Raw genomic sequence first — 15086 nt, forward strand, 5'->3', positions numbered from 1 at the left:
CACCAATATATTCAAGCAAGTTTCGGATCGTTTGGAACTCATAATAATTGCATATCCGTGTACAACAACAGTTCAGTTGTTTTACACAAAATATTGTGTGTTTTAAATCACAGATAATAATCCAAATAAAAAATTGTATTTTGCATTCTAAGTATTTTTTTTCCAACGCAGATGTCCTCAATATATTTATAATATTATCTATGTAATCAAGCCGAAAAAATATATATACATGCTAAGAGATCGACCGTAGTCATCGTATTTCTAAATCTATAGTACATAGTCCGATATTAAAAACTCACGAGAAACCATTAGACCCTCGAGCTCCTTTCCACAATAGTTTTTATTCCTCCATTCAAGCCTATACGCGTAGGTGCGTGGTTTCCATCATCGACCTCGGGACGTAGTGTTTCGAACTTCGAACACCAGCGCACGGGCGCACAATCAAATGTTTTTAATTGCGCGGACTGAGGCGCCTATAAAACGGGCCTAGTTGACGACGTAGGCTCAAAGGCGGTGTGTAGGTATATCGTCGCGTTTTTATAACCCATTCTGGCGGGCGGCAACGTATAATAACATTTCCGTCTTGTATACACGCGTTCGCGGTGCATAAAAAAGCTGTAAAGTTTTCTCCTCGGAATGGCGATTAAACGGCACATGTATATATTCCTTGTTGCGCTGCAAATGCCTATACACACGACCGATACAATATTATGTATATTGTGTTATTAATAATAACAATTTATTATCATATTTTACATTTAAATATGCGCGCGCGCACACACACACACACACAAATACACCGCTTTTATAATATTATAATGGCGGTTGAACCGATACGCAATTTTATACGGATCGTTTTGACGTCATATTATATCTTAACGCCACGTGTTACAGCTGTAGCGGAGCTCTCCCGCTACTCGTTTTCGAAAATGACGTAGGTGTATTATTATTTCCTGTATTCCGCTCGTACAGCCACCGAGTCGGAGGCTAAGTAAACAAGTAAACTCGCTATATGGCTATAACGAGTATGTCAGCAGCACCTCTGATGTAATATAATAGACCCATCCTCGAACTTACGCGCTCTAAAAATGTAATAAAATTGCATACGTGTAGGTATATAGTTGAGGAAGTAAAAATACAAAAATACGCAATTAAAAAAAAAATAATAATAATAATTGATTTTAATTTTTTTCTTGAACACGCGTGTTGTTGCATCGACATTAATTTATTTAAATATACATATTGGATAAACAAAAATAATTTACAATAGATACCTATGAATTAAATACGTTTAATATAATAATCTTATAAAAAATAAACTCGCGTTTAATAGTACAAATACTATTGATCTATACGAATCCATAATATAATATATGCCTCAAGGTTAAAATCACAAATAAATGTACTACATTTTACATACACATATTTTACTAGAAACGTTTTATTCGTGGTAGGTATATATTGTTTCAAAATATATACGCCCCAAACATCAAATATTATATTATGCGCTAACAAATCGTAAAGTCAAGGTAATCTATAAAATCAAATCAAAATACGAAAAAGTATGCACTAAAAACATTTTTTATATCTAATTAGTATGGTCTAACTAATAATTAAAACATTTTTACGTAACAAAGTTTGAGACTTAATTATTTATTTTATTATTTTTTATTATAACATAAACGATGTCCAAGCATAATACCCATCAACTATATTTATAGTTAATAATAAAATATTATTGCAAAATACAATTTAACATCTTAAATAATACACTGTTGTTGGCTAATTATGTTTGTCATTTGTGCGATGGATACCTATTACACGCGAGAGTATAAAATAATGCGCGCGAACGTACGGACACACATAATCACAGCATATCACCTAAAAAGACCGGATTATCTATAGTTCTAAAATAAATTTGAAAAAAAAATAGTGAAATTGTCCTTTAAACGCCTATTAGTATAACATTATAATATACACAAGTGTTTATGTGCGTTAGAACGTCTTGTGCACCGCCTACGTATACAGCCCTTCGTATCATAATACGTTTATAGTGTTACATAATAGAAGCAACGATATTATATTGTATACTAATACATGTAATAAAGTGTCTCGAGCGGAAAATACGAAACGATGACACTGGAAGTACATTCAATTCAAATGTTTTCGACTGGTGCTAAGTTGTTTGATATAATATTGAATTTATTATTAGTTACGTTTTCGTTTTTTATATTTTACGGGAAATTTGACGAATTCCATGAAAATGAACCACTCAGATGCAAAATAGAGCGACTATATGACGGTTTTTATTATTATTATTATTATTAATATTGTTTACCGAGAACACTTATGGATGTGGGTGCTCATCTGTCGATTGCTGTGCCGCGAGCCATCTCACTCCGATAGAAAAACAGTTTATAATGCGCACGAAATAATAACGTATTATATAACCTTTCAGCGAAGCTGTCTGTACCACGACGATGCGATTGCGAGTCACCTACATCCAACTGTCTGTTTTGGAATTTTCGACTGCCGTTGGGTTTGATCGATTAAGTAATTAATTACTCGATAATATAATATATAGAAGTATAAAACAATATAATATACCTTTTACACTGTTACATTTATTAACGACAATGGTTTTATACCGCGTTAATAATATATAGTGGCAGCGTATATTGTAGTGGACGTCCTGATTGTTCAGTCCATCATGTTTAACCGCGCCCGTGTCAGCTGACAACCGTCATTCCGCAGTTTTAATACATATTTTATAGTTTTTATTCGTCTAATGAGTTACGGAACGGAAAGTTTTCATTGGATATTTACCCCCAAAACGCGTAAATTTACTATAAAACTTTTTATTTGTTTGCGAGCACGAAAAGTGTTAATTGTTCGCCCTTTCACCGCCCGATAATAATAACAATACGAGGGTATTCAACTGAAATCTACTATTTCTGATACGCATAAAACTTTACTAACAGTACTTTAAATTTCCGCCTTTGCACGCATTAGACCACCTGGTTCGACGACGTCCGAATCGTGTCCGGTTAGATTTTCAATCATCTGTACAAATCGCGTAATGTTTAGTGCTGAACTTACGTAACGTGAAACATGCATGCGACCTGATGAGGTCGTTAAACGCATTTGACCTCGATATGTCCCGTAAAGATAATATTCGTAAATCAGATTCGACTCTTATTTATTTATTTTTAAATAATTTATCACTTAAATTCGAGCACTATAGAATACGATCAAAGTTTTTAACGTATCAAAAGTTCATTAAACAGCACACTTTATAATTATGTCACATTTCAAACCACGAGGCGTAGTGTATCATTCTAGTCTCTTCTAGTCCTATAAGTCTATCAATGTATATAATTTAAACTCATCGAGAACATAATACGAATACATTCAATGTATAGCTATAGTTGTATATAGTTTATTTTTCTGTCAAAGTATTTCGAGTGATAGGTGTATCGTGTATTTAAATCTACAAATTAGATCTCATGAATAAATTGTAATAATATCTTAACAGTATATATATTTTGATACACAATTCCACAAGTTTATTATTATTTTTCATTTATTATTCATGTCAAAAATTTAAATTTATATTTACCGTGCTGTGTAGTATATACTCAAAGTATGTGACTTTCTTTATTTTTCTCGTACTGAACAACTTTTCAATATAAAAATTAGTTTTTATGTCGAGAAATTTCATATCATCAGCTTATGTAATACACATAATTATTTTTTTTAACGTTGTGTTAAAAAATAACCACTGGTAATTCTTAACGAGATACAAATTTTAGTTAAATATCCATTAAAATAAAAAATAAGTTATTTTTATCAATAATATAGGATTCGATTTGTTGGGTTAGGTTTATATTATCTATATTCTCTCATTGGTTTTTACGATATTTTAATTTTAAAGCAAGTTATGATTACATGTATAAAATATCAATATTTATATAAATAAATATATAATAGCACGTTAAATTTTTTTTTTTTTAATTAATGATAGAACACAGAACACTTTTGAACCATTAAGTTTGATAATCAGTAAATTCATCCTAATATTAAAACTAATAACACAAAATTAGAACTTTTGGACATAAGTTTACAATATTACGCACTCGTAAGACGGGGTAAATACTCGCAAGAGAGACTTCTGATGAAGAAAATAATATAAGATGTTCAGAAAAGTTTTCTTCTAAATGTTTTGAATTTAAATTTTAAATAGATAAGTGTCCTAATATAGCTGATACTATGTATATATATATATATATATATATTTTTAATAATTTGTTACAAGTACACTACACTATAGTAAAGTTTCCATTAATAAAAGTTACGTATATGTAGCAGTTATTTTTTTTTGGTGCCATTAAAATTATGTAGATAAATATTTTACGCAAAAATACTTTAATACCACTATATAGCAAAAATTATGGTAACAATAAATGTGTTTAAAATAGAAATATGTTAAATTATTTTCAATTAATAACGCTAACTTAAAATTATCTTAATATTAACGCGGTAAATACCATGATACTATAAATCAACAAAAATGAAAAGAAAGTGGTAGACCAGATACATTTAAATTCGCTATATTATATTATATTTTTAATTTATTCAATATAATTTAATATATATATATTACCTATATAATTACCACTTATATCTGTTATTGAATATTAATATAGGCATTGTGAATGAATGGAACATAAAAGCTAAAACATGATTTAATAATAAAATAGCATTGCTTAATAAAGTTCTTTCAAATAAAACATTATAAGTTTAAGAAATTAAATTTTTACATCTGGATAAACATCTAAAGAAAGATAAACAGTAAAATGTTATGCATGAACTTAATAGGTGAATTAATAAACTTCTAATAGTAAACAAGTTTAAAAAGCGCCGTTTATTTAAAAATATAGTCATACAATGAAATGTAACAAATTATTCAGGGTTTGTTGATCACATAAAAAAATTAATTGTCTTCCAAAGCGTGACGTAGATGGGTTTTATTTAGTAAAAACAATGCAATTTTATTTTGAAAAATCTATTTAAATAAAAAATAAATTTAAAGTAAACAAATGTCGTATAATTTGTTTTTAATTTTAATATGTTAGGATAGGCAATCATATTTTTTAATCTGTTATATTTTATAATGCACATTATACTTTATAATTAATTATTGTATAATGTTGATTGTTTATAACACATCAAGTCTAAAAATAAAAAACAAAATAAAAAAAATAAATAATAAACAGCTTTTAAATATAATTTGGTATACGGATTTATTAAATTTACATAGGTACATATAAATAATAGTCATTCTGAAGTTATCCAGTTACTGTATACGGTCACTAATATTATAAGACGTCCACCACTAAATGCGATCATTATTTATGATTCCTTCGCTAACCATTTTATAGAAGATTCACTGAAAATAATTAATAAATAATTCATGAGTTGTTGAAACACAAATTAAGACAGTTTGATAATAAATCATATTATTTAGAATTCAGAACTAAAAATATAATATTGAAATTGAAAACTTCAATATTTAAATAAATAGTTATTAAAACATTTATTAAAATTTTTAGACTTTTTTCGTGAATTTAAACAGCAAAATGTGGCTAAAAAAATATAATACTTATTCATTTCGTTTCTATACAAGATATTATATTACCTTTTTTAAAATATATTTTTATCTAAAATAATATACCAATTGAATTGTGTTAAAACCATTCAAATCTATCAAAATACATATTGATTATCATAGGTCTATGTAAAAATTTCGAGAATTATCAATGTCTTTTAGCTTTGATAACTCCTACTGAAGAACTTAAAATAAATAATAATAGTATAATAATATACACAAACACACACACACACACACACACACACATATACATATATATATTTATATATTAAATACATAATATGTTTCTAACAAATATTATTAAATGTCACATTGACGAACAGTTGTTATATGATCCGTAAAATGTATCATATCCTATCTTTTAAATGATTCACGAGAATAGAAATATTTAATATATGGAAAACGACTTATTTTTCATAAATAAAAAAATTAAATTTAAGTGGAATGGGATGAAAATATGAAATATATTATATTTTCGAGAGATCAAAAGAAGTATATTTGTTGCTTTTTAAATTTTTTTTCTTACTACTTATATTTAACTATGTACAAGTAAAAAACTTTAAATTATAATAAAAACTAATAAAAAAAAAGTAAATGATAATGAAATAAAACATAAAAAATATAGATGTACAAATAAAAAAACTGAACATAACTACATTTCAAAGAAAATGCTTATAATTATTTTTGGGAATAAAAAAAATTATAATATTGTTTTAGGAAATGCGAAATAGGAAATTGTTGCCATTCCACTCCCAGAAACATCAGCAGTTATAAAATTAATGTATTAGGTACGGATATATTCATGGAATCTTCGTACAATATTATAAAAGTCAAAATGAATTTGAGTGCTTTACTCGTTTTACAGTTTTATAGGTTTTGATTTGAATTTAAAATCGTGCTATATATACGCCATTTCTGTTGAAAATCGGATAATGCACATACAATTAGGTTAAACGTAAAACATATTGTTTTAATATTATCAAAATAAAATATCAGATACCCGCCAAACCACATTCATTATGGGGCGAAATTATGTATCAATAGCTTAATAGTGGATAATCACGCCATTATCGCACATTTGAGTTCAGGTAGTTACTATTTTAGAAATGGGTTATTTTCGTTACATCGTTCAATGTTGTTGTTAATGTCAAAAACGTATAAGAATATAGATAGAAATGATTTCATTATAAAAAAATAAATAAGACAAAATAAGTATTAATTTGTTTAATTCAAACCTATTGGTTTACTTAACTACTTTATTATACATGAGATATTGTGAATTTTTTTAAAATAATATAATATTAATAGTCAAAATATTTTTTAATTTTTGTTATTTTTATCACTGATTAATTTCGTTAGCTGTAACAAATTAAATATAAAAAATACTATAATAACAAACATTTCAAATGAAATTCAGGACTTATCGTGTTATCTAAGATTTTCAATTAGACTATGAGCCATGAGGCATCTAATCTTGCACTCATTATTGCATATAATATACGTATATTGATGCACATAGCGTTCACATTGCATTCGATATTAAGTTCTAAATTTTTTTTTTGATGACTCGAAACTGTTTTAAATATATATGATAATATATTATGTATATTATGTAAAAAATATAAAAGACATGTTATAGAAATTTAGATAATTCAAAAATTATTATCTGTGGAATATATGGTTCAGGAAAATATATGTTTCATAAATATTTCAAAGTTATCTACTGATTTGTGGTGTATTACGCAGAGTGAAGGTAATTCTATGTGATTTGATTTGTTCTTTGATAAAGTCCCCGTCAAAAATTCGTTAGATTTCCAATTGGATTTTGTAATATATACGATTCACCCTATATGTACAAATAAAATAAAATAATAAATCTGAATAACTACACAAAATCCTGGTCCCATAAATAGATGCAAGAAACAGAATAATATACTTTTAAAAGAAAAAAAATGTATATTATATTTAAATTAATACCGATATAAAAACAAAAATTGAAAAAAAATATAGTAAAAACTAATATAAATATACTTAGTAATTACAGCTAATTTATACAATGGTTATATAATAGTTTTCAAGAGTGTAGGTACATAGAGCATTGTTACTAAGGAATAAAGAAATAAAACAATATTTAATCGATTATTTATCACGTTTCAGAATAATTTATTTGAATATTATTCTTTTTTAATACACAATTGTTATTATATAAGTATTAAATATATTATAATATAATACGTCGTATATTTTGTTCAATTATCTAGTCTGTATTATATATGTATAGATACGATGCATATATTTAAAGAGTAAGACAATTAAAATTACAGAAATAATATTACAAAGTCTTGTTAGACATTTTATCTGTAAAAATGGAACTTTTATTCAGCTTGGTAAAGAACTAAATTTCATTTGGTCTGATTTCAATTTTATAAGTAGGATACCAGCGTAATATTTGTCCAATTATAGATACCATATATTATAGGTAAAAAAAAATTTGCATTTCTAAGAAAAAAAATAGTAGGTACCTTAAACTTAGATTTTATAACATTCTTATCATATAATATTGAAAAAAATCAAGAAATCATAAGCTAATACTCCACTTATTTATCTACAGTCGCCAGTCAACATATATAACGTATCTAAACCAATCTATAAAAGTTACAAATATTTTTAACATAAAATATAATTAAACGAGTTTCAAAATATTGTTAGTTTTTAGTTTATTACTCACAGTGTAGTGTAGTATATGAGAAACAAATCTAACTATAGAAACTCGTGAGTCTTAATAAAAAAAATCAATTTACAGTTTTATAACTATTGTTATTTTTAACTATTGTGGAACCAATCGACATAAAAAATAATGTTTTCGACAAATTTTGCAAATAAAAATATGTTTTCAATAAAATACACACAACAGGTTTTTCAGTTTAAACTGATAATATCATAAAAAAAATATTTTGTAAATTTAAAATACATTTTATTTTTATTTTATGATGCGACATAGTACTACAAAATTGATTTTTCTTCTTTTTGTGATTATTAAAAATTATCTTTTTATCTTTTTAATTCAAAACCAGATTTTTATACAATATACTCAATAATCAACATACGATTAGAAACAAAAAATAAAATGTAGAAAGCCTCATTTACTTTATAGTAGGTTTTGAATATATAACAAAAATTCCTCATCGATCAAAAAATAAAAATATATTATTATTTAATAGTGAGTATATAGTAAACAAATTAAGAAGTTAATAGTGTACTAAATATTTATTTTTAAAGTTCTAAAAAAATTAATAAAATAAATAATTTTGGGACGTATATTTAATAACTGTAAAAGTTATAGCAGATTATGATGAAATTAAAATAATTTTATAAATTAGTTCACTATTTATGTGAATTAAAGATGTATAAAGAACTATATAAGTATGATAACTTACTTAGGGTGTTATGTTTCAAAAATTTCAATAGAACAGTGATCATGTGATACATTTTAAAATACTTAAATAATTAACAACTACTGCTTTAGCTTATTTTGATGTTTCTAAAAACTATTATATCATCTTATGATTTATTACAAAATAATATTGGTGACACGGGCTATGTTATTACAAAAATACTGTGTATTTGGATTAAATACATAAATATAGTCAACAGTAAATAACTCAGATAAAAAATCAGTTATAAATTATAATATGTTATTGTATTTGATTAAGAATACTAAAATACATGAACGGACATGCAATATAAATTCAAACTTATTATAAATCATAAATATCTCTTAAAAAAAATATCTTCACTGAATCCCAATTAGTTTAGAAATAATTATGTTAAATTTACAGTATTACAGTATTATTAATTCAATATGTTTTTGAAAAAATTATTTTTATAAAATAGCTTTATTAGAAAAAAAAAACCAAATGTGGTTAAATAGAAAACTATATTAAATATTACTAATATTTTACTACCAGACGCAAGATTAAATCTAAACCGATTAGAAACTAAACATGATTTTGACAATGTATTCCAGTAACTATACATAATATAGTTCTTATTTTAGTATTACACGGAACTAGCAATGCAACGAAACTATATTGTCATTCGTGCATTATGTAGCTGGCTGAATGATTATTATTGTATATTTTGTAAAGTAATCAAAATTAGTTATACAGTTGAACTTTGTGATAATACAGAACGAATGTAAAATGGGCTAAATATTATAGTAAAATATAAATACTATAGGAAGTGTATTTCCAAATAATTGATGACAAATCATTCCCTTTTATATTGGAGCGTGTTCAATCTGTTATTTCACACAAGATCTAGCGTTTAACCATAATTCATTTCTAAATTCTGAAATACTGGGATAATATAAATGTAATAAAATATTCCAATTAGTATTCGTACATTCGTATAAATTACAAAGAACGACCAACCATCGTTTCCGGCTTTCTTGTGTACCTACCTATACGTTTCATCAAGCCTGTTTATTAAAGGTACCTACCGACACTATAATATCCTATAGGTACACCATCACATGATAAATATTATAAGTGTTGTAATTTATACGAAAGGGTATTCAAAATAAAATAAATGTAGCAATACACTAAACTAATACAAACTCACAAAATACGTATAATAACTATGATAAACATTGTTGGTATATACCTACGTAAAATGAATATTAATATATATATATATAAATATGGGTAAGTTACGTGAGTATATACTCATATAATATAGCTTGGTTGGTGCGTTGGAAATAATATAAATAAATATGATTCATCGTGTTCAAAACCAAGTGTAGTGTATGTGTGTGTATGTGTGTGTGTGTGTGTGTATTTATGCATATTTTGTTTACAAAGGTATCTAAGTAAAGGCCAGGATGGTCCGTTCGTTATGATAATGATAATGCATTAGCATTGCGTTTACTGATACGTATTTGCCTATCGTAAATTGTATGTCAATATTATCATTTATTGTAAATATTTAAAAAAAATGTGTAACCTAACCTAACCTAATCTAACCTTGGTTATAAGTAAAAATCAACCTACCAATGATTTTATATAGATGTGCGTGCTGTAAGTGAAATGTGCATGTTATTTAATGATTAATATAACAACGTATGTAAGATAATAGTAGTATGTGTATACCTAAATAATATATAATGTACTCGTATTTTCGAATCCATCCGTAATCATATCATAAGTAAACCAAAAAATAGAATTATTTTTTAAATATTACCGAAGGAAATGAATAAAAAATTGTACAGCGATTCTTTACGTTAATCAAATTACAAACAGTATATAGAACACAACAGTATGTATTATTTGTTTCAAAATCATTATAGTAATATTAATCATGTGTTACGTGTAAACCTGGTCTGGGTTTTTAATTTAATTTTTAATTTTTGCTTATCTATATAATTTAATAATACATTTTTTTAATAAATAGTAGGTATTCATAATTAAAATTGTTCTCATGGTAGGAGGGTATAACTATGATATTTAATCCTATATTCCCATTAAACATATATATATATATATATATATCTGTTGATATACGCTAGATGCATTAATTCTATTGCTTTATTAAAATGTGATTCCCAGAATAATAATTAATCGTATTTTTTTCATATTGAAGTATAAATATTTGATAATTTTTTATAATGCTGAATATTATGACGATAATACTAAATTTGTATACATTTTTTTGAATAAAAAATCCACTATGCGAGTATGTTTTTTAATATTAATTTAAACATAAACATTTTAATTACAACATAATTTATGAATAAATCATCATATTATTTACATATAAAACTTATTAAGAAACTACTGTGACGAGGAAATATTACTGGAATTCTTGCCTGTGGACTGTGAGCTATTAAATTAGATATTTTGAATAATAGACCATTTACTCCTTAGTAGTACGTAAACTATCGTATCGCATAAACCTATATCATTAAAATTTTTAAAAAATAAACAAATTGAATGAATACAAGAATAATACACATACATATATTATGTAAAAGTACTTGTATGTAAACTGTAAATACTCGACTACGTATTTAATCATTTGTGACATTCTAGTGCTAATTTACATTAAAGTGCACGTACGGATAAAATAACCATGTTGGTTGTTATATGTAGCACATAAAGCAGTATATAGATATTATTTTCTGATTAAGACTTATTATTAATGATTTTAATCGTCGATATAATATTTTTGTTTATGCTATATTGAAAGCAAATTACTGTATATTTTTATTCAATTTTACATTAACAATGTGATTAACTATATTGAATGGAAAAATGTTGATTATATTTCTATTAAATGAAATTTTCTATACTATTTATTGAAAATGCATCATAAGCCTTTTGTTATTATTATCATTAAAAGTGAACATATTTTATGTTTATTGAGTTATTAAAGTTTAATTACGCCCCATGTAATTACATTAAATACACTTTAATATGCCATATGACTATGTCGTTGAATTCCGATGTTACAAAATGTCAATGACAACTTATTTTCAACTACGTAATTATTATTATTATTATTCAAGTCAAAAAGAGATGTAGAAATAGCAATTATCCACATAAACTTCATAATTAAGTATTAAATATTAACTACCTAGAAATTGTTCCGTTTACACAGCAGAAGTCACAGCAGTTCCTCAAAATAGTTGAATATTTAAATATCTAACTAAATCAGCACAAAATAACACTATCCTCGCCAATTCACTGACAACGTCGAGAAGCTTAAAAATTACTGCTGACATTGCAAAACTAATGTAAGAAAAAACAATGCAAACTTGAAACAAAGGAATAAATATAACATTTATTTGCATACCAGGCTTCAGCATATAGAAAAACTATATTAAGGAAAGAAAAGAAAATGTGTACCGAGAAGCTAAAGCAAAGCAACCAAACTAATAAATACACCACTTCTGTATAACAACTTAAACCGACATAAAATTCATATTTAAGATAAAATGTAGGTTAAATGGTAAACATACAACCGAATAAATAAATCTAAACTAAAGGAAAAAAAAAATACGCAAAACTCTAAAATATTGAATAGACCAATAATCCGATACTCTAGAATAACATACAGTTTTCTAATGGCAAAAGAAAATCCACTTATATACACTGTGCATTCGGAGAAAACATAATGGTAAAACACACTAACAGATTATCGTGAGTATGCGGAGGTATGCACGAGTATGACGTATGAGTAACTCAGAAGAGTGTACACAATATCACTAACACTTTATGTGCGGCGCTGGAGCTGATTCTAAAAAATAATTAAAATATTTTAATATTTAAAAAAAATTTTAATGAAAATTGTAAAAAGCTAATGGCATACGAAATCAAAATTAGTTTTTTATTCAACATAATATGCCAATAACCATAGAGGTATATAAAAGAAAAAAAAATAGATAGCTGACTAAACGATATTTTTGAAATCGACTGCTACATACCAACAGGCAATATCTACAATTATTGTATTGTACGAGTATATTTAACGTTCGTTATATTTTCGTTAATACTCTGTGTTTTACCAATCAAGATATTTTGTAAATATTGCACAGCTTCAACGTTCCAATGGGAATTTAATAGGCAGTCGGCTGTCTAGGTGTTTTATATAATATTAATATTCAATAAAATTGGTACAAGTTAATCAGAAAAATACGATAATGTCCTTCTTTGTTTGTATGATTTATAGAATAAACTCAAATAAATATACAATAGTGATAAATAATAAATATGAAGTACGATTAAAAACAATGTTGCTCAACCACAACTCGGCCGTATGACTTTTTTTGCAGCTATTAACATTAAAAACCTTTTTTACGATAATAAAATAATATGTTTGAGTTTAATTTTTTTTTCGTTATAAATTGTATGCAAAGGTTTTTTAAAAGGAAATCGTCTATATTGCGCGTGTGCTTATTTTTATTAGACATTTTTATTGTTCCGACGTCCCTATTAGAACAAGCATGTGTAATCATAAAATGATAATATTAAAAAGATGATGCTAATAATGTATGTTAAGTCGAGAAGTAAAAACGATTAAATGGTGTTCAATGGCAAAACGTATTATATGTTTATTTATAATTTTATTTATTTTATGAAATTATTGTTAATCCCACGCCAATAATGATAATATTATAATAATATGTGCATATATACATATGGATACATTATGTTGATATAATTTAATATAAATTAATAAACCACACGAGCGTTACGAATAATTTGTTAGACTTGTATGCACGGATATGAGTGCTAAAAAAGTTTTATTGATTTCGGTTCGCGAATAGTTTACCGACCGAATACAATTTAATTTCATGTCGTCAATGCGATTACATTAATATTTGGAACCCTCGCCCGTCGAACCGAACAAAAAACATACAGCCACGCCACCGGTCAGTGTATTTTATTTATTTGTTTAACGTCCGAAATGGTTGAATTTTTTTTTTCACCCTAATAATATAGCAAACCACACGACGTATTAATAAACGATCGGATGGGCAGTGCTGGTTCACATAATATATTATGCACAATGATATGCGTTTTACACGAGTACAAATATTAATTCGTTTCGGGCGGGCTGTATTTCGGTCGTTATAACGTTTCGCTCGACACAACAAGTGTACAAGAGAACGCGCTAATTTATAACGCAGTCGTCCTGTGGACCGGGTGTGCACGGGGCATGAAAAGGAATTAATTCGAAAAATCTCGTCAAATATTTCAGGATTAGTTTTACTTATGCTGTCGTCTATTTCTCTTTGTAGACATTTTCTTAAAGACCATTAAGCCGATTACTTTCGCCACCCGCCTCCCACTCGACGGCGCTGTACAACCCCCGCGGCTTGACGCACCGCATCAATACAATTATAATACATAAATATATTAGGTATATAGATAGGTACTCGCAGTCGTAGGTCGGGTCATTAGCAGGTACAGTCATTGTTGTTGTGCCCACGCCAGACCGTTGTAATAAGTATTTTATTTAAACCTTTCATGCCCGACCATCACCCGCGGTTGAACACGCGGCACACTCTGAGAAACAATATAGAAATAATTATGAATACGCGCGAATAGCTCTGCACATGGACAGGTTTCAATTTTCCCGAAAGATAAATTCACGTCATCCAACGAAAAAATTACAACAACAAACAGCTTAACCGTTTTATGTTTTCCCTTTTCCTCAAACTATTATCAACTGCTAAAATACGCCATGTGCTACTTCGATTAGCACGCCGTTATTAGTGTAGTCGTAATGACGTCCATTTACTAGAGACATCCGTGTTCGTACGCAACACATTTTCCGCGGCCTTAACCTACACGTCGGTTACGTTTTTTTTTTTAAAGCAACCGTAGTATCGTTCTATAGATTTTTGTTTCTT

This window comes from Rhopalosiphum maidis, chromosome 4, assembly GCF_003676215.2.
Source record: "Rhopalosiphum maidis isolate BTI-1 chromosome 4, ASM367621v3, whole genome shotgun sequence".
NCBI classification, from domain to species: Eukaryota; Metazoa; Arthropoda; class Insecta; order Hemiptera; family Aphididae; genus Rhopalosiphum; species Rhopalosiphum maidis.